Source organism: Phyllobates terribilis, unplaced genomic scaffold, assembly GCF_046119375.1.
Source record: "Phyllobates terribilis strain yellow unplaced genomic scaffold, ASM4611937v1 Scaffold_30__1_contigs__length_15301838, whole genome shotgun sequence".
Taxonomy (NCBI): Eukaryota; Metazoa; Chordata; class Amphibia; order Anura; family Dendrobatidae; genus Phyllobates; species Phyllobates terribilis.
Window position 1 is genome coordinate 9,062,731 of NW_027362790.1, and position 23,440 is coordinate 9,086,170.

Below are 23,440 nucleotides of genomic sequence, written 5' to 3' on the forward strand. Positions count from 1 at the left end.
TCTGCATAACTCCACCTCTTTAAACACAGCACCTTCACCCCCTGCTGTTCCCACCCGCCTCAACACCGTTGGAAGGGAGGAGAACCAATTAAGGCGGGGGGTGGGGTGGAACGAGCAGCTGTCTACCCTTAGCAGGAGGGCTCCTGATTACATACCTCTCCTGCTGCTGCTGCTGCTGGCTGTCCAGCAGCAGACTGAAGGTGGCTGCTGCTGTGCACAGGTATATAAAGGCTCAGAGCCTATTATGACACGCGCAGCCAGCGTTCCATTGCCACATTCCATCTACTGCAGGCAGGATACCTGGCTGGCTGAATGTCGCTGAGAAGCTCACAGAGACCGCCATAAGCAACAGTTTAACAGAATGCCACAGACTAATCAACCAAACTTTTTGGGTTGGGTTCTCTTTTATAGTCTGCAGGCATTAAATGAAAGAAGTCAGTGTTCCAGCAGAAGGAGACAACGTTTCAGAAAAGGCATTGTAGCAAACCAAAAAAGAAATTTTAAGCGCAGCAGAGTAACCAGCGCACATACCTGTTAGCTCAGGTGAGTTTAAAAGGCTGCTGTTGATAACAAGGGCATTTGCTAAATAGATGGTGTGTGTGCAACAATATACTGAAAGGTCAATTATATTGTGCAGCTTATCTCACCACCTGTAGTTATTTAGGTGAAAGCTCCAAAATGCTTGCCTAATATGTCTGTTTATCCAAAAGGAAGTAAAAAGGGAGAGCTAGAAAGATAGCATTGCATCACATTACATGGCAATGCAATGCACAGTTGCTGAAGTTGAACCAAAATGAGCTTGTAATCTGGCTTCTGCAACTTTGAACATGAAAAATCCAATGAGGAGAAGAAAAGCAAAGCCAAAGAGTCCATCCCAAAATCCGACAAACAAGCAAAATGAACAAAAAACATTGAATTCAATTCTTTCTGATTTTAGAAACTGCATTAAAGAAGGGGTGCACCGGTCCTGGAGATACTGCAATACCAGGTCAATGCGTGGAGTGGACAGAGCAAGCTCTTTTTCCATCTCCCTGTTCTAAAAATCCATTTAATATATGGTCCCCAGATAGGGGACGTATCAGATATTAAACTGATAAGAACAGATACTACACTTGATCTTAGCCAAAAGGCCGAGAAGCGATAACCAGAATTGGTTTCAAACTACGGAGCCACCCAAGGATCCTGAAAAGTCCATTTGTGGAGATGAGCTCCTGGACTCCCGTTAAGAAGACATGTTGTCAACCTCTAGATCCCTTACATGCCTGCACTTTTCGGCTTGCTGCTGCTGCAATCCACGCGTTTTAGATCTGCATAACTCCACCTCTTTAAACACAGCACCTTCACCCCCTGCTGTTCCCACCCGCCTCAACACCGTTGGAATGGAGGAGAACCAATTAAGGCGGGGGGTGGGGTGGAACGAGCAGCTGTCTACCCTTAGCAGGAGGGCTCCTGATTACATACCTCTCCTGCTGCTGCTGCTGCTGGCTGTCCAGCAGCAGACTGAAGGTGGCTGCTGCTGTGCACAGGTATATAAAGGCTCAGAGCCTATTATGACACGCGCAGCCAGCGTTCCATTGCCACATTCCATCTACTGCAGGCAGGATACCTGGCTGGCTGAATGTCGCTGAGAAGCTCACAGAGACCGCCATAAGCAACAGTTTAACAGAATGCCACAGACTAATCAACCAAACTTTTTGGGTTGGGTTCTCTTTTATAGTCTGCAGGCATTAAATGAAAGAAGTCAGTGTTCCAGCAGAAGGAGACAACGTTTCAGAAAAGGCATTGTAGCAAACCAAAAAAGAAATTTTAAGCGCAGCAGAGTAACCAGCGCACATACCTGTTAGCTCAGGTGAGTTTAAAAGGCTGCTGTTGATAACAAGGGCATTTGCTAAATAGATGGTGTGTGTGCAACAATATACTGAAAGGTCAATTATATTGTGCAGCTTATCTCACCACCTGTAGTTATTTAGGTGAAAGCTCCAAAATGCTTGCCTAATATGTCTGTTTATCCAAAAGGAAGTAAAAAGGGAGAGCTAGAAAGATAGCATTGCATCACATTACATGGCAATGCAATGCACAGTTGCTGAAGTTGAACCAAAATGAGCTTGTAATCTGGCTTCTGCAACTTTGAACATGAAAAATCCAATGAGGAGAAGAAAAGCAAAGCCAAAGAGTCCATCCCAAAATCCGACAAACAAGCAAAATGAACAAAAAACATTGAATTCAATTCTTTCTGATTTTAGAAACTGCATTAAAGAAGGGGTGCACCGGTCCTGGAGATACTGCAATACCAGGTCAATGCGTGGAGTGGACAGAGCAAGCTCTTTTTCCATCTCCCTGTTCTAAAAATCCATTTAATATATGGTCCCCAGATAGGGGACGTATCAGATATTAAACTGATAAGAACAGATACTACACTTGATCTTAGCCAAAAGGCCGAGAAGCGATAACCAGAATTGGTTTCAAACTACGGAGCCACCCAAGGATCCTGAAAAGTCCATTTGTGGAGATGAGCTCCTGGACTCCCGTTAAGAAGACATGTTGTCAACCTCTAGATCCCTTACATGCCTGCACTTTTCGGCTTGCTGCTGCTGCAATCCACGCGTTTTAGATCTGCATAACTCCACCTCTTTAAACACAGCACCTTCACCCCCTGCTGTTCCCACCCGCCTCAACACCGTTGGAAGGGAGGAGAACCAATTAAGGCGGGGGGTGGGGTGGAACGAGCAGCTGTCTACCCTTAGCAGGAGGGCTCCTGATTACATACCTCTCCTGCTGCTGCTGCTGCTGGCTGTCCAGCAGCAGACTGAAGGTGGCTGCTGCTGTGCACAGGTATATAAAGGCTCAGAGCCTATTATGACACGCGCAGCCAGCGTTCCATTGCCACATTCCATCTACTGCAGGCAGGATACCTGGCTGGCTGAATGTCGCTGAGAAGCTCACAGAGACCGCCATAAGCAACAGTTTAACAGAATGCCACAGACTAATCAACCAAACTTTTTGGGTTGGGTTCTCTTTTATAGTCTGCAGGCATTAAATGAAAGAAGTCAGTGTTCCAGCAGAAGGAGACAACGTTTCAGAAAAGGCATTGTAGCAAACCAAAAAAGAAATTTTAAGCGCAGCAGAGTAACCAGCGCACATACCTGTTAGCTCAGGTGAGTTTAAAAGGCTGCTGTTGATAACAAGGGCATTTGCTAAATAGATGGTGTGTGCAACAATATACTGAAAGGTCAATTATATTGTGCAGCTTATCTCACCACCTGTAGTTATTTAGGTGAAAGCTCCAAAATGCTTGCCTAATATGTCTGTTTATCCAAAAGGAAGTAAAAAGGGAGAGCTAGAAAGATAGCATTGCATCACATTACATGGCAATGCAATGCACAGTTGCTGAAGTTGAACCAAAATGAGCTTGTAATCTGGCTTCTGCAACTTTGAACATGAAAAATCCAATGAGGAGAAGAAAAGCAAAGCCAAAGAGTCCATCCCAAAATCCGACAAACAAGCAAAATTAACAAAAAACATTGAATTCAATTCTTTCTGATTTTAGAAACTGCATTAAAGAAGGGGTGCACCGGTCCTGGAGATACTGCAATACCAGGTCAATGCGTGGAGTGGACAGAGCAAGCTCTTTTTCCATCTCCCTGTTCTAAAAATCCATTTAATATATGGTCCCCAGATAGGGGACGTATCAGATATTAAACTGATAAGAACAGATACTACACTTGATCTTAGCCAAAAGGCCGAGAAGCGATAACCAGAATTGGTTTCAAACTACGCAGCCACCCAAGGATCCTGAAAAGTCCATTTGTGGAGATGAGCTCCTGGACTCCCGTTAAGAAGACATGTTGTCAACCTCTAGATCCCTTACATGCCTGCACTTTTCGGCTTGCTGCTGCTGCAATCCACGCGTTTTAGATCTGCATAACTCCACCTCTTTAAACACAGCACCTTCACCCCCTGCTGTTCCCACCCGCCTCAACACCGTTGGAAGGGAGGAGAACCAATTAAGGCGGGGGGTGGGGTGGAACGAGCAGCTGTCTACCCTTAGCAGGAGGGCTCCTGATTACATACCTCTCCTGCTGCTGCTGCTGCTGGCTGTCCAGCAGCAGACTGAAGGTGGCTGCTGCTGTGCACAGGTATATAAAGGCTCAGAGCCTATTATGACACGCGCAGCCAGCGTTCCATTGCCACATTCCATCTACTGCAGGCAGGATACCTGGCTGGCTGAATGTCGCTGAGAAGCTCACAGAGACCGCCATAAGCAACAGTTTAACAGAATGCCACAGACTAATCAACCAAACTTTTTGGGTTGGGTTCTCTTTTATAGTCTGCAGGCATTAAATGAAAGAAGTCAGTGTTCCAGCAGAAGGAGACAACGTTTCAGAAAAGGCATTGTAGCAAACCAAAAAAGAAATTTTAAGCGCAGCAGAGTAACCAGCGCACATACCTGTTAGCTCAGGTGAGTTTAAAAGGCTGCTGTTGATAACAAGGGCATTTGCTAAATAGATGGTGTGTGTGCAACAATATACTGAAAGGTCAATTATATTGTGCAGCTTATCTCACCACCTGTAGTTATTTAGGTGAAAGCTCCAAAATGCTTGCCTAATATGTCTGTTTATCCAAAAGGAAGTAAAAAGGGAGAGCTAGAAAGATAGCATTGCATCACATTACATGGCAATGCAATGCACAGTTGCTGAAGTTGAACCAAAATGAGCTTGTAATCTGGCTTCTGCAACTTTGAACATGAAAAATCCAATGAGGAGAAGAAAAGCAAAGCCAAAGAGTCCATCCCAAAATCCGACAAACAAGCAAAATGAACAAAAAACATTGAATTCAATTCTTTCTGATTTTAGAAACTGCATTAAAGAAGGGGTGCACCGGTCCTGGAGATACTGCAATACCAGGTCAATGCGTGGAGTGGACAGAGCAAGCTCTTTTTCCATCTCCCTGTTCTAAAAATCCATTTAATATATGGTCCCCAGATAGGGGACGTATCAGATATTAAACTGATAAGAACAGATACTACACTTGATCTTAGCCAAAAGGCCGAGAAGCGATAACCAGAATTGGTTTCAAACTACGGAGCCACCCAAGGATCCTGAAAAGTCCATTTGTGGAGATGAGCTCCTGGACTCCCGTTAAGAAGACATGTTGTCAACCTCTAGATCCCTTACATGCCTGCACTTTTCGGCTTGCTGCTGCTGCAATCCACGCGTTTTAGATCTGCATAACTCCACCTCTTTAAACACAGCACCTTCACCCCCTGCTGTTCCCACCCGCCTCAACACCGTTGGAAGGGAGGAGAACCAATTAAGGCGGGGGGTGGGGTGGAACGAGCAGCTGTCTACCCTTAGCAGGAGGGCTCCTGATTACATACCTCTCCTGCTGCTGCTGCTGCTGGCTGTCCAGCAGCAGACTGAAGGTGGCTGCTGCTGTGCACAGGTATATAAAGGCTCAGAGCCTATTATGACACGCGCAGCCAGCGTTCCATTGCCACATTCCATCTACTGCAGGCAGGATACCTGGCTGGCTGAATGTCGCTGAGAAGCTCACAGAGACCGCCATAAGCAACAGTTTAACAGAATGCCACAGACTAATCAACCAAACTTTTTGGGTTGGGTTCTCTTTTATAGTCTGCAGGCATTAAATGAAAGAAGTCAGTGTTCCAGCAGTAGGAGACAACGTTTCAGAAAAGGCATTGTAGCAAACCAAAAAAGAAATTTTAAGCGCAGCAGAGTAACCAGCGCACATACCTGTTAGCTCAGGTGAGTTTAAAAGGCTGCTGTTGATAACAAGGGCATTTGCTAAATAGATGGTGTGTGTGCAACAATATACTGAAAGGTCAATTATATTGTGCAGCTTATCTCACCACCTGTAGTTATTTAGGTGAAAGCTCCAAAATGCTTGCCTAATATGTCTGTTTATCCAAAAGGAAGTAAAAAGGGAGAGCTAGAAAGATAGCATTGCATCACATTACATGGCAATGCAATGCACAGTTGCTGAAGTTGAACCAAAATGAGCTTGTAATCTGGCTTCTGCAACTTTGAACATGAAAAATCCAATGAGGAGAAGAAAAGCAAAGCCAAAGAGTCCATCCCAAAATCCGACAAACAAGCAAAATGAACAAAAAACATTGAATTCAATTCTTTCTGATTTTAGAAACTGCATTAAAGAAGGGGTGCACCGGTCCTGGAGATACTGCAATACCAGGTCAATGCGTGGAGTGGACAGAGCAAGCTCTTTTTCCATCTCCCTGTTCTAAAAATCCATTTAATATATGGTCCCCAGATAGGGGACGTATCAGATATTAAACTGATAAGAACAGATACTACACTTGATCTTAGCCAAAAGGCCGAGAAGCGATAACCAGAATTGGTTTCAAACTACGGAGCCACCCAAGGATCCTGAAAAGTCCATTTGTGGAGATGAGCTCCTGGACTCCCGTTAAGAAGACATGTTGTCAACCTCTAGATCCCTTACATGCCTGCACTTTTCGGCTTGCTGCTGCTGCAATCCACGCGTTTTAGATCTGCATAACTCCACCTCTTTAAACACAGCACCTTCACCCCCTGCTGTTCCCACCCGCCTCAACACCGTTGGAAGGGAGGAGAACCAATTAAGGCGGGGGGTGGGGTGGAACGAGCAGCTGTCTACCCTTAGCAGGAGGGCTCCTGATTACATACCTCTCCTGCTGCTGCTGCTGCTGGCTGTCCAGCAGCAGACTGAAGGTGGCTGCTGCTGTGCACAGGTATATAAAGGCTCAGAGCCTATTATGACACGCGCAGCCAGCGTTCCATTGCCACATTCCATCTACTGCAGGCAGGATACCTGGCTGGCTGAATGTCGCTGAGAAGCTCACAGAGACCGCCATAAGCAACAGTTTAACAGAATGCCACAGACTAATCAACCAAACTTTTTGGGTTGGGTTCTCTTTTATAGTCTGCAGGCATTAAATGAAAGAAGTCAGTGTTCCAGCAGAAGGAGACAACGTTTCAGAAAAGGCATTGTAGCAAACCAAAAAAGAAATTTTAAGCGCAGCAGAGTAACCAGCGCACATACCTGTTAGCTCAGGTGAGTTTAAAAGGCTGCTGTTGATAACAAGGGCATTTGCTAAATAGATGGTGTGTGTGCAACAATATACTGAAAGGTCAATTATATTGTGCAGCTTATCTCACCACCTGTAGTTATTTAGGTGAAAGCTCCAAAATGCTTGCCTAATATGTCTGTTTATCCAAAAGGAAGTAAAAAGGGAGAGCTAGAAAGATAGCATTGCATCACATTACATGGCAATGCAATGCACAGTTGCTGAAGTTGAACCAAAATGAGCTTGTAATCTGGCTTCTGCAACTTTGAACATGAAAAATCCAATGAGGAGAAGAAAAGCAAAGCCAAAGAGTCCATCCCAAAATCCGACAAACAAGCAAAATGAACAAAAAACATTGAATTCAATTCTTTCTGATTTTAGAAACTGCATTAAAGAAGGGGTGCACCGGTCCTGGAGATACTGCAATACCAGGTCAATGCGTGGAGTGGACAGAGCAAGCTCTTTTTCCATCTCCCTGTTCTAAAAATCCATTTAATATATGGTCCCCAGATAGGGGACGTATCAGATATTAAACTGATAAGAACAGATACTACACTTGATCTTAGCCAAAAGGCCGAGAAGCGATAACCAGAATTGGTTTCAAACTACGGAGCCACCCAAGGATCCTGAAAAGTCCATTTGTGGAGATGAGCTCCTGGACTCCCGTTAAGAAGACATGTTGTCAACCTCTAGATCCCTTACATGCCTGCACTTTTCGGATTGCTGCTGCTGCAATCCACGCGTTTTAGATCTGCATAACTCCACCTCTTTAAACACAGCACCTTCACCCCCTGCTGTTCCCACCCGCCTCAACACCGTTGGAAGGGAGGAGAACCAATTAAGGCGGGGGGTGGGGTGGAACGAGCAGCTGTCTACCCTTAGCAGGAGGGCTCCTGATTACATACCTCTCCTGCTGCTGCTGCTGCTGGCTGTCCAGCAGCAGACTGAAGGTGGCTGCTGCTGTGCACAGGTATATAAAGGCTCAGAGCCTATTATGACACGCGCAGCCAGCGTTCCATTGCCACATTCCATCTACTGCAGGCAGGATACCTGGCTGGCTGAATGTCGCTGAGAAGCTCACAGAGACCGCCATAAGCAACAGTTTAACAGAATGCCACAGACTAATCAACCAAACTTTTTGGGTTGGGTTCTTTTTTATAGTCTGCAGGCATTAAATGAAAGAAGTCAGTGTTCCAGCAGAAGGAGACAACGTTTCAGAAAAGGCATTGTAGCAAACCAAAAAAGAAATTTTAAGCGCAGCAGAGTAACCAGCGCACATACCTGTTAGCTCAGGTGAGTTTAAAAGGCTGCTGTTGATAACAAGGGCATTTGCTAAATAGATGGTGTGTGTGCAACAATATACTGAAAGGTCAATTATATTGTGCAGCTTATCTCACCACCTGTAGTTATTTAGGTGAAAGCTCCAAAATGCTTGCCTAATATGTCTGTTTATCCAAAAGGAAGTAAAAAGGGAGAGCTAGAAAGATAGCATTGCATCACATTACATGGCAATGCAATGCACAGTTGCTGAAGTTGAACCAAAATGAGCTTGTAATCTGGCTTCTGCAACTTTGAACATGAAAAATCCAATGAGGAGAAGAAAAGCAAAGCCAAAGAGTCCATCCCAAAATCCGACAAACAAGCAAAATGAACAAAAAACATTGAATTCAATTCTTTCTGATTTTAGAAACTGCATTAAAGAAGGGGTGCACCGGTCCTGGAGATACTGCAATACCAGGTCAATGCGTGGAGTGGACAGAGCAAGCTCTTTTTCCATCTCCCTGTTCTAAAAATCCATTTAATATATGGTCCCCAGATAGGGGACGTATCAGATATTAAACTGATAAGAACAGATACTACACTTGATCTTAGCCAAAAGGCCGAGAAGCGATAACCAGAATTGGTTTCAAACTACGGAGCCACCCAAGGATCCTGAAAAGTCCATTTGTGGAGATGAGCTCCTGGACTCCCGTTAAGAAGACATGTTGTCAACCTCTAGATCCCTTACATGCCTGCACTTTTCGGCTTGCTGCTGCTGCAATCCACGCGTTTTAGATCTGCATAACTCCACCTCTTTAAACACAGCACCTTCACCCCCTGCTGTTCCCACCCGCCTCAACACCGTTGGAAGGGAGGAGAACCAATTAAGGCGGGGGGTGGGGTGGAACGAGCAGCTGTCTACCCTTAGCAGGAGGGCTCCTGATTACATACCTCTCCTGCTGCTGCTGCTGCTGGCTGTCCAGCAGCAGACTGAAGGTGGCTGCTGCTGTGCACAGGTATATAAAGGCTCAGAGCCTATTATGACACGCGCAGCCAGCGTTCCATTGCCACATTCCATCTACTGCAGGCAGGATACCTGGCTGGCTGAATGTCGCTGAGAAGCTCACAGAGACCGCCATAAGCAACAGTTTAACAGAATGCCACAGACTAATCAACCAAACTTTTTGGGTTGGGTTCTCTTTTATAGTCTGCAGGCATTAAATGAAAGAAGTCAGTGTTCCAGCAGAAGGAGACAACGTTTCAGAAAAGGCATTGTAGCAAACCAAAAAAGAAATTTTAAGCGCAGCAGAGTAACCAGCGCACATACCTGTTAGCTCAGGTGAGTTTAAAAGGCTGCTGTTGATAACAAGGGCATTTGCTAAATAGATGGTGTGTGTGCAACAATATACTGAAAGGTCAATTATATTGTGCAGCTTATCTCACCACCTGTAGTTATTTAGGTGAAAGCTCCAAAATGCTTGCCTAATATGTCTGTTTATCCAAAAGGAAGTAAAAAGGGAGAGCTAGAAAGATAGCATTGCATCACATTACATGGCAATGCAATGCACAGTTGCTGAAGTTGAACCAAAATGAGCTTGTAATCTGGCTTCTGCAACTTTGAACATGAAAAATCCAATGAGGAGAAGAAAAGCAAAGCCAAAGAGTCCATCCCAAAATCCGACAAACAAGCAAAATGAACAAAAAACATTGAATTCAATTCTTTCTGATTTTAGAAACTGCATTAAAGAAGGGGTGCACCGGTCCTGGAGAAACTGCAATACCAGGTCAATGCGTGGAGTGGACAGAGCAAGCTCTTTTTCCATCTCCCTGTTCTAAAAATCCATTTAATATATGGTCCCCAGATAGGGGACGTATCAGATATTAAACTGATAAGAACAGATACTACACTTGATCTTAGCCAAAAGGCCGAGAAGCGATAACCAGAATTGGTTTCAAACTACGGAGCCACCCAAGGATCCTGAAAAGTCCATTTGTGGAGATGAGCTCCTGGACTCCCGTTAAGAAGACATGTTGTCAACCTCTAGATCCCTTACATGCCTGCACTTTTCGGCTTGCTGCTGCTGCAATCCACGCGTTTTAGATCTGCATAACTCCACCTCTTTAAACACAGCACCTTCACCCCCTGCTGTTCCCACCCGCCTCAACACCGTTGGAAGGGAGGAGAACCAATTAAGGCGGGGGGTGGGGTGGAACGAGCAGCTGTCTACCCTTAGCAGGAGGGCTCCTGATTACATACCTCTCCTGCTGCTGCTGCTGCTGGCTGTCCAGCAGCAGACTGAAGGTGGCTGCTGCTGTGCACAGGTATATAAAGGCTCAGAGCCTATTATGACACGCGCAGCCAGCGTTCCATTGCCACATTCCATCTACTGCAGGCAGGATACCTGGCTGGCTGAATGTCGCTGAGAAGCTCACAGAGACCGCCATAAGCAACAGTTTAACAGAATGCCACAGACTAATCAACCAAACTTTTTGGGTTGGGTTCTCTTTTATAGTCTGCAGGCATTAAATGAAAGAAGTCAGTGTTCCAGCAGAAGGAGACAACGTTTCAGAAAAGGCATTGTAGCAAACCAAAAAAGAAATTTTAAGCGCAGCAGAGTAACCAGCGCACATACCTGTTAGCTCAGGTGAGTTTAAAAGGCTGCTGTTGATAACAAGGGCATTTGCTAAATAGATGGTGTGTGTGCAACAATATACTGAAAGGTCAATTATATTGTGCAGCTTATCTCACCACCTGTAGTTATTTAGGTGAAAGCTCCAAAATGCTTGCCTAATATGTCTGTTTATCCAAAAGGAAGTAAAAAGGGAGAGCTAGAAAGATAGCATTGCATCACATTACATGGCAATGCAATGCACAGTTGCTGAAGTTGAACCAAAATGAGCTTGTAATCTGGCTTCTGCAACTTTGAACATGAAAAATCCAATGAGGAGAAGAAAAGCAAAGCCAAAGAGTCCATCCCAAAATCCGACAAACAAGCAAAATGAACAAAAAACATTGAATTCAATTCTTTCTGATTTTAGAAACTGCATTAAAGAAGGGGTGCACCGGTCCTGGAGATACTGCAATACCAGGTCAATGCGTGGAGTGGACAGAGCAAGCTCTTTTTCCATCTCCCTGTTCTAAAAATCCATTTAATATATGGTCCCCAGATAGGGGACGTATCAGATATTAAACTGATAAGAACAGATTTTTTTTTTTTTTTTTTTTTATCCATCATCGTGTTTTTTTTTTTTTTTTTTTTTTATATATATATATATATATATATATATATATATACATATATATTTCCTTCTTTCCTTTTTCTTAACTTTCTTTTTAACTTTTTTTTTTTTTTTTCCTGTAATTAATATTTGTATTTTTCCAGAAAAAGATTTTCAATGACAACAAAGGCTACACAGTAAGTATATTCCATTCATTTTGCTTCCACAATACATCTGCTTTTCTTATGCCCAAAACCATTTTGTCCTTCCAAAAATACATAAATAAATAACTTAGACACAACTTAATACACTGTTCAACAGACACTTCATTATGTTTAAAAATCAAAATGTTTCTCACCTTCCAAATTGCCATCTTTACACATGTTATAATCACCCACACCACCTTAAAATCTTCTTCCTTTACACCCATCCCATAGAACACCCTGTTAAAATCTAAAAAATTAACATTACTCACAGCTTTAATCAGATTGCACATTTTCCTCCAGACTTTTTGTGCAAACTCGCAATTCCAGAATACGTGCATAGGAGTCTCACTACCTCCACATCTCTGTCTTGGACATTTTTCAAAACGAACAAGACCACGTCTATGCTGAAATTCTCGTGTCGGTAAGCAATCCTTTATTATACACCATAACAAATCTTTATGTTCATTTGATAAGAACACATAGTTTACATTCAGCCAAATCCTGTCCACTATCTTTGGCATAAAGTGCTCCACTGGACTAGTGTTTAACCTTCCTTCCAAGACTTGTAATATCTTTTTATGACACCTCAGTACCTTAAGATCAAAACCTTTTAGATCATAATCTCTCAAAATCTTTTCCAGCACAACATAGTTACTTGGGGGTAAAAATCTATAAGGTCTATTCAATCTCATGTCCACCCACTTATATTTTCTTATATAGAAACCCAAATTATAAATAGAAAAGGCTTTAAGCTTCGATTCTGACCCTAATAAAATATTTATGCAGTTTGCCATATACTTTGCATATAAAAAGGCTTTGATATCAGGATAACCTTTACCACCTTTCTTTTTTGGCTTATACAATTCTTCGCGCTTAACCCTTTCCATTTTTGATCTCCATAAAAAATTAAAACATACTTTAATAATTTTTTTCATCGCATTGACAGGTGGAATAAAAATGGTTGCAACATATAAAATCATTGGGAGTAAAACCTGCTTGATAATTAAAATCTTCCCTTCCAACGTTAGCTCTCTCAGATTCCAAAAAGACACCTTTTTCCTAACCCTCTCCAACAGTGATTCCCAATTTTTTACATTTCCACACTCTTCCGAAAAATAGATGCCTAAAATCTTTGCTTCAAAGACTCTCAATAATTTACAATCGGATTCTAAGATAAAACCGCCCATCGTTAAAACACCAGATTTCTCCAAATTGATCTTAAAACCTGATGCCGCCCCAAACCATTCAACCGTTCTTAAAACCCTATTCATACTTCTTAAATCTTTTACAAAAACAGTCACATCATCCATAAAAGCCACCACTTTAACCTGCTCTCCCCAACTCCCAGGAATAAAAAAACCATTAATCACTTTGTCTTTCCTAAAAGCAGTTAAAAGAGGCTCAATCGCACAGATAAAAAGAATAGGGGATAAGGGGCATCCCTGTTTCACCCCACAATTAATCTTTACACTTCCAGATAAAAACCCATTTACAGATACTTTACTAAAACATGCTTGATACAAGGATTTAATACGTTTACTAAAATCATCCGGGCAACCCATTCTCCTTAAAACATCGAATAAAAAATCATGGGCGACTCTATCATAAGCCTTTTCAAAATCCAGAGTAATTAACGCCATCTTCTGTCTTCTATCGGAAACATCCCATATTATGTCTCTAATTAAAATCAACGAGTCACTGATCTTCCGCGTTGGAACTGCACACGTTTGGTCTATATCTATCACCGAACTCACCACTTTCTTTAATCTATTTGCCAACAGCTTCGCATAAACTTTATAATCTGTATTTAAAAGAGTAATCGGTCTCCAGTTTTTTAGCAATTCTCTATCACCTCTTTTGTATAATAAAACAATTACCCCCTCCAACCATGACTCCGGGACACGACATAAAGACTCAACTTTTAAAAACATTTCATAAAATTCATTCCCCACAATATCCCATAATATTTTATAAAACTCAATGGGTAGCCCATCCGACCCTGGTGTCTTACCGTTTGGCAATGTATTAACTGTATTAAAAACTTCTTCTTTTGAAATACCCTCTGATAATAATAATTTATTTTCCTTAGTAAAACACTTATCCAACCCTCCTAAAAAATGCTCCTTCAAAGACCTATCTGTATTTTTTGCTGAAAACAGGTTATCATAAAATTCTTTCACTTTCATCTTTTTCCCCTCCAAACTTCTTTCCCCCTCTAAAACCCCCATAAAGGCCTTTTTCTCACAGATTTTTTTAAAAAAGAATTTAGTACATTTCTCGTCTTCCTCCAACACCTTCACACGAGAATTAAAGATAATTTCTTTTCCTTTTTCTCTCAGACATTTTTGAATTTTTTCCTTCGTCACCATAATTTCCTCCTCCACATTAACTCCATTATTCCTAAACTGATACAGACACTGTAGATTTGCATTAAGGTTATTGTATGACTGGCGCTTATCCGCAGCTTTCCTCTTGCCTACTTCCATAAAGAATAATTTAACTTCCTTTTTCATGTAGTCCCACCATTTAAAAGTAGAGTCAAAACATTTCTTTTCTAATTTCAGTTTCTCAAAGAAAAATTTAAAATCCTCCCTTACCTCCTTATGCTGTAACAATGATACATTCAGTTTCCAATGAGACGGCCTTTTTCCCTCATCCGCCTCTACCATCAGTGTACATTCAATTATTCTATGATCAGAAAAAGGTGCTTTATGCGTTTTAAAATTAGAACAAGTAAAATCCTTGGATATAAACAAATAATCTATTCTCGAGGAACAACCTCTTCCTTCCCAAGTAATTTCATACTCCTTCTTCTGCCCGTCCAACCACCAAGCATCTTTTAGGTTAAAAGAAGATAAAATACCCTTGAGACAAGAAACCGAACCATCTTTTACATTATTTAGTTGACAATTAAAATCTCCCCCTAAAATTACTGGAACTACACCTGGGATAAAAAGCTGCAAAATTTCAAACAAATGTAACCTTAAAACTTTTTCTGTATTGGCATAAATATTAAAACATCTATATTTCTTCCCATTCCTTTCTACATCCACTCTTAGAATCCTACCAGGGTATATTTCTTCGTAGTTGGTAATCTCCCATTCCCTGGAACATATAAAACCAACCCCATCACTTCTGAATTCATTCCCGCCTGAAAAACATAAATTACCCTTCCATATACCCCGTAAAAAATCATAATTTAACTTCTTTGACAAATTACATTCTTGAAGAAATACAAAATCAAAATTTTCATTATTAAAATAGTCATAAATCACAGTTCTTTTATATAAGTCATTGAAACCCTGAACATTCAGGGAAGCCGCCCTGATCATCTTTTAGTGACTGGCACCGGGCTATCTCCCCCGCCCTCATCGGATTGCAAAGCACTTTCATCGATACTCAGCCCTTCCGACTCTGATGTACTGGAAATGTCAAAATCCTTTTCACAAGCAAATACTTTTACTACACATGGCCCTACACCACGCTCTTTATCATCTACACTTCTTTTCAAAATTTTTGATGAATCCATCCTTTCCTGACCACAGGGTATACTCTGAGATAAAAACTCCCTAGGGGAAGGCCCTATTACAGGCAGGCTTTGACTTTTCACTACCACCACCTTTCCCCCTGCGCCTCCCTTTTTTACTTCACCCCCTTGTTCTTTTATATTACTCTCTTTGCTTGGTGGAGGGACTTTCTGCATTAATTGTCCCACACCCACCAGCACAGACTTCAATTCTTCAATCCTCCATTCTTCATTCTTCTTTTCTTCTTTCTTCTTTTCTTCTTTCTTCTGCTCTTCCTTCTCCCGACCTTCTTTCTTCTGCTCTTCTCTGTTCTTATCTTCTTCTAACTCCTTCTCCTTCTTCCTTTCTTCCATCTTTCTTTTCTCATCCTCCTCCGACCTCCTCCCTCTCTCTTCTTTCTTTCTCTTCTCTTCTTCCGGTGTTTTCTTCTTCTTTACTTTTCTCACCTCCTCCATTTCCTGCTCATCAGTTCTCTTTTCACTTGCTTCCTCACCATCCTCGGCTTCATTCTGCCGATGTTCTGATGAAGTATCCATCTCCTCCTCGCCTCCTTTCTTCTTATTTGGACATGCATCCTCCTGATGAGCTGAACCGGGACACCTACAACACTTTTTGCACACAATATCCAAATGTCCATATTTACGGCACCCATAACAGTAATTAGGCATACCCGAAAAAAACAGATATCCACGGCTACGATTAACATAGACATTTGGTGGTGGTCTAAGTACCCCACCTTCTTCTTCTGGGTCCTTCTTGAAGGCTACCAGAAAAACCCTTTTTCCGTTCCACACTCCGAACCTAGTTTCCCCACGTTTTCTTGGGATAACTTTCTCACAATATGCACTTAGATAGTTTATTACTTCACTATCAGTAACAAATGGACTGAACAAATGTATTGTTAGCAGTTTCATGGAGAACTGAAAGGAGGGAATCACTCTCACTCCAACAAAAAGCTCGTTCTCCCTATTAACTTCATAGAGAGTATAGGCTCTTTCACACTGAGAGTTCCCCATTAAAGTTAAATCATATATCCCTCTCGAAAAAAAGGATTGAAAACAAAAAAGTTCCTCCTTTTCAATCTTCAGAAATTTACAAATCTCTCTGAAGATAAACTCGGAATCCTTTTCCTGCCGATAACCAGGAGCCACCAACAAACGGAGTGTATCCTTCAAAGGATAATCCTCTGAAAAATAGTCATTGGAATTGTTCTCCCGATTTTCCCTCCTACCTCCAAATGGCCTCTTCGATTCCATATTCTTTTCCTCCTTCTTTTTCCACAGATGATCAGGAAAAAAAACGACACAGCAGATCGCAGCTCCACCCGGATTTCAATCCTCTTCGTCCTACCGACCTCCACACCACGAAAAAGAACCGTCCTCCAGGAAGAAAAGGCAAATCTAGACTTTGCTCCACACCCAATAGCAGCAGCTGGACCAAGATCCAGAAGGCCGAGTGCAAAGATCCACCTAGATCACCTTGGCCAAATGACGCAACCCACTACAGATCGCAGCCAAAAGGCCGAGAAGCGATAACCAGAATTGGTTTCAAACTACGGAGCCACCCAAGGATCCTGAAAAGTCCATTTGTGGAGATGAGCTCCTGGACTCCCGTTAAGAAGACATGTTGTCAACCTCTAGATCCCTTACATGCCTGCACTTTTCGGCTTGCTGCTGCTGCAATCCACGCGTTTTAGATCTGCATAACTCCACCTCTTTAAACACAGCACCTTCACCCCCTGCTGTTCCCACCCGCCTCAACACCGTTGGAAGGGAGGAGAACCAATTAAGGCGGGGGGTGGGGTGGAACGAGCAGCTGTCTACCCTTAGCAGGAGGGCTCCTGATTACATACCTCTCCTGCTGCTGCTGCTGCTGGCTGTCCAGCAGCAGACTGAAGGTGGCTGCTGCTGTGCACAGGTATATAAAGGCTCAGAGCCTATTATGACACGCGCAGCCAGCGTTCCATTGCCACATTCCATCTACTGCAGGCAGGATACCTGGCTGGCTGAATGTCGCTGAGAAGCTCACAGAGACCGCCATAAGCAACAGTTTAACAGAATGCCACAGACTAATCAACCAAACTTTTTGGGTTGGGTTCTCTTTTATAGTCTGCAGGCATTAAATGAAAGAAGTCAGTGTTCCAGCAGAAGGAGACAACGTTTCAGAAAAGGCATTGTAGCAAACCAAAAAAGAAATTTTAAGCGCAGCAGAGTAACCAGCGCACATACCTGTTAGCTCAGGTGAGTTTAAAAGGCTGCTGTTGATAACAAGGGCATTTGCTAAATAGATGGTGTGTGTGCAACAATATACTGAAAGGTCAATTATATTGTGCAGCTTATCTCACCACCTGTAGTTATTTAGGTGAAAGCTCCAAAATGCTTGCCTAATATGTCTGTTTATCCAAAAGGAAGTAAAAAGGGAGAGCTAGAAAGATAGCATTGCATCACATTACATGGCAATGCAATGCACAGTTGCTGAAGTTGAACCAAAATGAGCTTGTAATCTGGCTTCTGCAACTTTGAACATGAAAAATCCAATGAGGAGAAGAAAAGCAAAGCCAAAGAGTCCATCCCAAAATCCGACAAACAAGCAAAATGAACAAAAAACATTGAATTCAATTCTTTCTGATTTTAGAAACTGCATTAAAGAAGGGGTGCACCGGTCCTGGAGATACTGCAATACCAGGTCAATGCGTGGAGTGGACAGAGCAAGCTCTTTTTCCATCTCCCTGTTCTAAAAATCCATTTAATATATGGTCCCCAGATAGGGGACGTATCAGATATTAAACTGATAAGAACAGATACTACACTTGATCTTAGCCAAAAGGCCGAGAAGCGATAACCAGAATTGGTTTCAAACTACGGAGCCACCCAAGGATCCTGAAAAGTCCATTTGTGGAGATGAGCTCCTGGACTCCCGTTAAGAAGACATGTTGTCAACCTCTAGATCCCTTACATGCCTGCACTTTTCGGCTTGCTGCTGCTGCAATCCACGCGTTTTAGATCTGCATAACTCCACCTCTTTAAACACAGCACCTTCACCCCCTGCTGTTCCCACCCGCCTCAACACCGTTGGAAGGGAGGAGAACCAATTAAGGCGGGGGGTGGGGTGGAACGAGCAGCTGTCTACCCTTAGCAGGAGGGCTCCTGATTACATACCTCTCCTGCTGCTGCTGCTGGCTGTCCAGCAGCAGACTGAAGGTGGCTGCTGCTGTGCACAGGTATATAAAGGCTCAGAGCCTATTATGACACGCGCAGCCAGCGTTCCATTGCCACATTCCATCTACTGCAGGCAGGATACCTGGCTGGCTGAATGTCGCTGAGAAGCTCACAGAGACCGCCATAAGCAACAGTTTAACAGAATGCCACAGACTAATCAACCAAACTTTTTGGGTTGGGTTCTCTTTTATAGTCTGCAGGCATTAAATGAAAGAAGTCAGTGTTCCAGCAGAAGGAGACAACGTTTCAGAAAAGGCATTGTAGCAAACCAAAAAAGAAATTTTAAGCGCAGCAGAGTAACCAGCGCACATACCTGTTAGCTCAGGTGAGTTTAAAAGGCTGCTGTTGATAACAAGGGCATTTGCTAAATAGATGGTGTGTGTGCAACAATATACTGAAAGGTCAATTATATTGTGCAGCTTATCTCACCACCTGTAGTTATTTAGGTGAAAGCTCCAAAATGCTTGCCTAATATGTCTGTTTATCCAAAAGGAAGTAAAAAGGGAGAGCTAGAAAGATAGCATTGCATCACATTACATGGCAATGCAATGCACAGTTGCTGAAGTTGAACCAAAATGAGCTTGTAATCTGGCTTCTGCAACTTTGAACATGAAAAATCCAATGAGGAGAAGAAAAGCAAAGCCAAAGAGTCCATCCCAAAATCCGACAAACAAGCAAAATGAACAAAAAACATTGAATTCAATTCTTTCTGATTTTAGAAACTGCATTAAAGAAGGGGTGCACCGGTCCTGGAGATACTGCAATACCAGGTCAATGCGTGGAGTGGACAGAGCAAGCTCTTTTTCCATCTCCCTGTTCTAAAAATCCATTTAATATATGGTCCCCAGATAGGGGACGTATCAGATATTAAACTGATAAGAACAGATACTACACTTGATCTTAGCCAAAAGGCCGAGAAGCGATAACCAGAATTGGTTTCAAACTACGGAGCCACCCAAGGATCCTGAAAAGTCCATTTGTGGAGATGAGCTCCTGGACTCCCGTTAAGAAGACATGTTGTCAACCTCTAGATCCCTTACATGCCTGCACTTTTCGGCTTGCTGCTGCTGCAATCCACGCGTTTTAGATCTGCATAACTCCACCTCTTTAAACACAGCACCTTCACCCCCTGCTGTTCCCACCCGCCTCAACACCGTTGGAAGGGAGGAGAACCAATTAAGGCGGGGGGTGGGGTGGAACGAGCAGCTGTCTACCCTTAGCAGGAGGGCTCCTGATTACATACCTCTCCTGCTGCTGCTGCTGCTGGCTGTCCAGCAGCAGACTGAAGGTGGCTGCTGCTGTGCACAGGTATATAAAGGCTCAGAGCCTATTATGACACGCGCAGCCAGCGTTCCATTGCCACATTCCATCTACTGCAGGCAGGATACCTGGCTGTCTGAATGTCGCTGAGAAGCTCACAGAGACCGCCATAAGCAACAGTTTAACAGAATGCCACAGACTAATCAACCAAACTTTTTGGGTTGGGTTCTCTTTTATAGTCTGCAGGCATTAAATGAAAGAAGTCAGTGTTCCAGCAGAAGGAGACAACGTTTCAGAAAAGGCATTGTAGCAAACCAAAAAAGAAATTTTAAGCGCAGCAGAGTAACCAGCGCACATACCTGTTAGCTCAGGTGAGTTTAAAAGGCTGCTGTTGATAACAAGGGCATTTGCTAAATAGATGGTGTGTGTGCAACAATATACTGAAAGGTCAATTATATTGTGCAGCTTATCTCACCACCTGTAGTTATTTAGGTGAAAGCTCCAAAATGCTTGCCTAATATGTCTGTTTATCCAAAAGGAAGTAAAAAGGGAGAGCTAGAAAGATAGCATTGCATCACATTACATGGCAATGCAATGCACAGTTGCTGAAGTTGAACCAAAATGAGCTTGTAATCTGGCTTCTGCAACTTTGAACATGAAAAATCCAATGAGGAGAAGAAAAGCAAAGCCAAAGAGTCCATCCCAAAATCCGACAAACAAGCAAAATGAACAAAAAACATTGAATTCAATTCTTTCTGATTTTAGAAACTGCATTAAAGAAGGGGTGCACCGGTCCTGGAGATACTGCAATACCAGGTCAATGCGTGGAGTGGACAGAGCAAGCTCTTTTTCCATCTCCCTGTTCTAAAAATCCATTTAATATATGGTCCCCAGATAGGGGACGTATCAGATATTAAACTGATAAGAACAGATACTACACTTGATCTTAGCCAAAAGGCCGAGAAGCGATAACCAGAATTGGTTTCAAACTACGGAGCCACCCAAGGATCCTGAAAAGTCCATTTGTGGAGATGAGCTCCTGGACTCCCGTTAAGAAGACATGTTGTCAACCTCTAGATCCCTTACATGCCTGCACTTTTCGGCTTGCTGCTGCTGCAATCCACGCGTTTTAGATCTGCATAACTCCACCTCTTTAAACACAGCACCTTCACCCCCTGCTGTTCCCACCCGCCTCAACACCGTTGGAAGGGAGGAGAACCAATTAAGGCGGGGGGTGGGGTGGAACGAGCAGCTGTCTACCCTTAGCAGGAGGGCTCCTGATTACATACCTCTCCTGCTGCTGCTGCTGCTGGCTGTCCAGCAGCAGACTGAAGGTGGCTGCTGCTGTGCACAGGTATATAAAGGCTCAGAGCCTATTATGACACGCGCAGCCAGCGTTCCATTGCCACATTCCATCTACTGCAGGCAGGATACCTGGCTGGCTGAATGTCGCTGAGAAGCTCACAGAGACCGCCATAAGCAACAGTTTAACAGAATGCCACAGACTAATCAACCAAACTTTTTGGGTTGGGTTCTCTTTTATAGTCTGCAGGCATTAAATGAAAGAAGTCAGTGTTCCAGCAGAAGGAGACAACGTTTCAGAAAAGGCATTGTAGCAAACCAAAAAAGAAATTTTAAGCGCAGCAGAGTAACCAGCGCACATACCTGTTAGCTCAGGTGAGTTTAAAAGGCTGATGTTGATAACAAGGGCATTTGCTAAATAGATGGTGTGTGTGCAACAATATACTGAAAGGTCAATTATATTGTGCAGCTTATCTCACCACCTGTAGTTATTTAGGTGAAAGCTCCAAAATGCTTGCCTAATATGTCTGTTTATCCAAAAGGAAGTAAAAAGGGAGAGCTAGAAAGATAGCATTGCATCACATTACATGGCAATGCAATGCACAGTTGCTGAAGTTGAACCAAAATGAGCTTGTAATCTGGCTTCTGCAACTTTGAACATGAAAAATCCAATGAGGAGAAGAAAAGCAAAGCCAAAGAGTCCATCCCAAAATCCGACAAACAAGCAAAATGAACAAAAAACATTGAATTCAATTCTTTCTGATTTTAGAAACTGCATTAAAGAAGGGGTGCACCGGTCCTGGAGATACTGCAATACCAGGTCAATGCGTGGAGTGGACAGAGCAAGCTCTTTTTCCATCTCCCTGTTCTAAAAATCCATTTAATATATGGTCCCCAGATAGGGGACGTATCAGATATTAAACTGATAAGAACAGATCAGGTTTCAACATATTTTATTAAGTGCGTAAAAGATGGTTTACAATCAAAAACAACAACACAAACAGTACATTATTAAAACACAGAATTCCACCCATAAAAACCCCATATACGATTGGCATCCCTTCTCCCAATACATTTGACATCCCTCAAGTAATAAATATACATCTGGCTAAAAGCAATTTTAAGACAATCCTTCACAGAAATAGCGTCACGTTTAAAAAGTAAAATATTGCGTGCCTTCCAAAGGGCGTCTTTAAAACAGTTAATCATACACCAACATATACAATACTGTTGAGGGGTCGGACATTTAAAAAGGCCATATAAAACATATTCATGGTTAAAATCTCTTAAACCGCAAGTCCATTTTAAAAGAATCCCAACTTTGTGCCAAAGTTCCTGTGCAAATGGGCAATTCCACATAAGGTGCAAGGTGGTTTCGTCATAAACACATGAGTCTCTGGGGCATTTTGCTCTGGCCACCAGGCCTCTCCTGTGTTGAAACTCTCTGGTGGGGAGGCACTGGTGGACCACCATCCATGCGATGTCCTTATGTCCATTTGCTAAGAATTTCCCGAAGACATTCTTCCAAACTTGCTTCGATCTCTCTTCTGAGAAATTTACTATGGGGGTCACATCTTCATTCCTCCTCAGAAAAGATAAAAGCTTCTTGCGGTCTTTAAAAATGTCCATATTAAAATCACCAAGGCTATAAAATCGAACAGTCTTTTCTAAGATTGCTTGGTGTTTGGGGGGGCATAGTAAAACAGGGGAATTCAACAACAACTTAAACCATCTTTTAAAAATCATCCCACAAGTATATTTTAAAAAATAACTTAGCGCACTATTACCATTAAAATGTTTGAAACAAAAGCAGAAATAATTTAAATACAAATAAATATGTAAGTCGGGGACATCCCTTCCGCCGTTCATTTTATTCTTCCTCATTATTTCTCGCCTTAATTTTTCCATTTTGGAGTTCCATAAAAACATAAAGATCATCCTAGTCATTTTTTTAATTAAAACATCAGAGGGGGGGTACACCATAGCTATATACAGTATGAGGGGTAACAACACTGATTTTATAATTAAAATTTTCCCCTCCATTGTTAGGGACCTCAAACCCCAAAATGATATTTTCTTTGACATTTTTTCTATGACATTCTCCCAGCTTTGAGTTCCCACATTCTCCTCGTTAAAAACAACTCCAAGAATTTTTACATTGTCTCGTTTTATAGTGAGCTGCGGGAGTTGGGCGGTGTCCCAGGATCCCAAAGTCAGACATTCAGATTTATTTAAATTAAGTTTAAACCCGGATGCCTGGGAAAAAAATTCAATGCGCAACACCGCCCTCCGGAGGGAAGCAGGGTCCACGCACACAACCGTCACGTCATCCATGTAGCCAAAGACTCTCACATCACTGCCACC

At 42.6% G+C, this 23,440-nt stretch overlaps 12 non-coding genes and 1 pseudogene across 12 annotated transcripts; all 13 read right to left on the bottom strand.

Moving 5' to 3' along the window:
- Positions 1-951: 951 nt before the first annotated feature.
- LOC141180477 (U2 spliceosomal RNA) lies at positions 952-1,142 on the bottom strand. Its single transcript, XR_012256219.1, has one exon. It is a non-coding gene; the product is annotated as a U2 spliceosomal RNA (small nuclear RNA).
- A 1,115-nt stretch (positions 1,143-2,257) lies between these two features.
- On the bottom strand, positions 2,258-2,448 carry LOC141180491 (U2 spliceosomal RNA). Its single transcript, XR_012256231.1, has one exon. It is a non-coding gene; the product is annotated as a U2 spliceosomal RNA (small nuclear RNA).
- Positions 2,449-3,561: 1,113 nt separating this feature from the next.
- Positions 3,562-3,752, bottom strand: LOC141180503 (U2 spliceosomal RNA). The gene has a single exon (XR_012256242.1). It is a non-coding gene; the product is annotated as a U2 spliceosomal RNA (small nuclear RNA).
- Positions 3,753-4,867: 1,115 nt separating this feature from the next.
- On the bottom strand, positions 4,868-5,058 carry LOC141180515 (U2 spliceosomal RNA). Its single transcript, XR_012256253.1, has one exon. It is a non-coding gene; the product is annotated as a U2 spliceosomal RNA (small nuclear RNA).
- A 1,115-nt stretch (positions 5,059-6,173) lies between these two features.
- On the bottom strand, positions 6,174-6,364 carry LOC141180527 (U2 spliceosomal RNA). Its single transcript, XR_012256264.1, has one exon. It is a non-coding gene; the product is annotated as a U2 spliceosomal RNA (small nuclear RNA).
- A 1,115-nt stretch (positions 6,365-7,479) lies between these two features.
- LOC141180539 (U2 spliceosomal RNA) lies at positions 7,480-7,670 on the bottom strand. Its single transcript, XR_012256275.1, has one exon. It is a non-coding gene; the product is annotated as a U2 spliceosomal RNA (small nuclear RNA).
- Positions 7,671-8,785: 1,115 nt separating this feature from the next.
- LOC141178807 (U2 spliceosomal RNA) lies at positions 8,786-8,976 on the bottom strand. The gene has a single exon (XR_012254881.1). It is a non-coding gene; the product is annotated as a U2 spliceosomal RNA (small nuclear RNA).
- A 1,115-nt stretch (positions 8,977-10,091) lies between these two features.
- On the bottom strand, positions 10,092-10,282 carry LOC141179414 (U2 spliceosomal RNA). Its single transcript, XR_012255431.1, has one exon. It is a non-coding gene; the product is annotated as a U2 spliceosomal RNA (small nuclear RNA).
- Positions 10,283-11,397: 1,115 nt separating this feature from the next.
- LOC141179953 (U2 spliceosomal RNA) lies at positions 11,398-11,577 on the bottom strand (annotated as a pseudogene).
- Positions 11,578-17,944: 6,367 nt separating this feature from the next.
- LOC141178819 (U2 spliceosomal RNA) lies at positions 17,945-18,135 on the bottom strand. Its single transcript, XR_012254892.1, has one exon. It is a non-coding gene; the product is annotated as a U2 spliceosomal RNA (small nuclear RNA).
- A 1,112-nt stretch (positions 18,136-19,247) lies between these two features.
- LOC141178832 (U2 spliceosomal RNA) lies at positions 19,248-19,438 on the bottom strand. Its single transcript, XR_012254903.1, has one exon. It is a non-coding gene; the product is annotated as a U2 spliceosomal RNA (small nuclear RNA).
- Positions 19,439-20,553: 1,115 nt separating this feature from the next.
- Positions 20,554-20,744, bottom strand: LOC141178844 (U2 spliceosomal RNA). The gene has a single exon (XR_012254914.1). It is a non-coding gene; the product is annotated as a U2 spliceosomal RNA (small nuclear RNA).
- A 1,115-nt stretch (positions 20,745-21,859) lies between these two features.
- LOC141179798 (U2 spliceosomal RNA) lies at positions 21,860-22,049 on the bottom strand. Its single transcript, XR_012255765.1, has one exon. It is a non-coding gene; the product is annotated as a U2 spliceosomal RNA (small nuclear RNA).
- Positions 22,050-23,440: the final 1,391 nt, after the last annotated feature.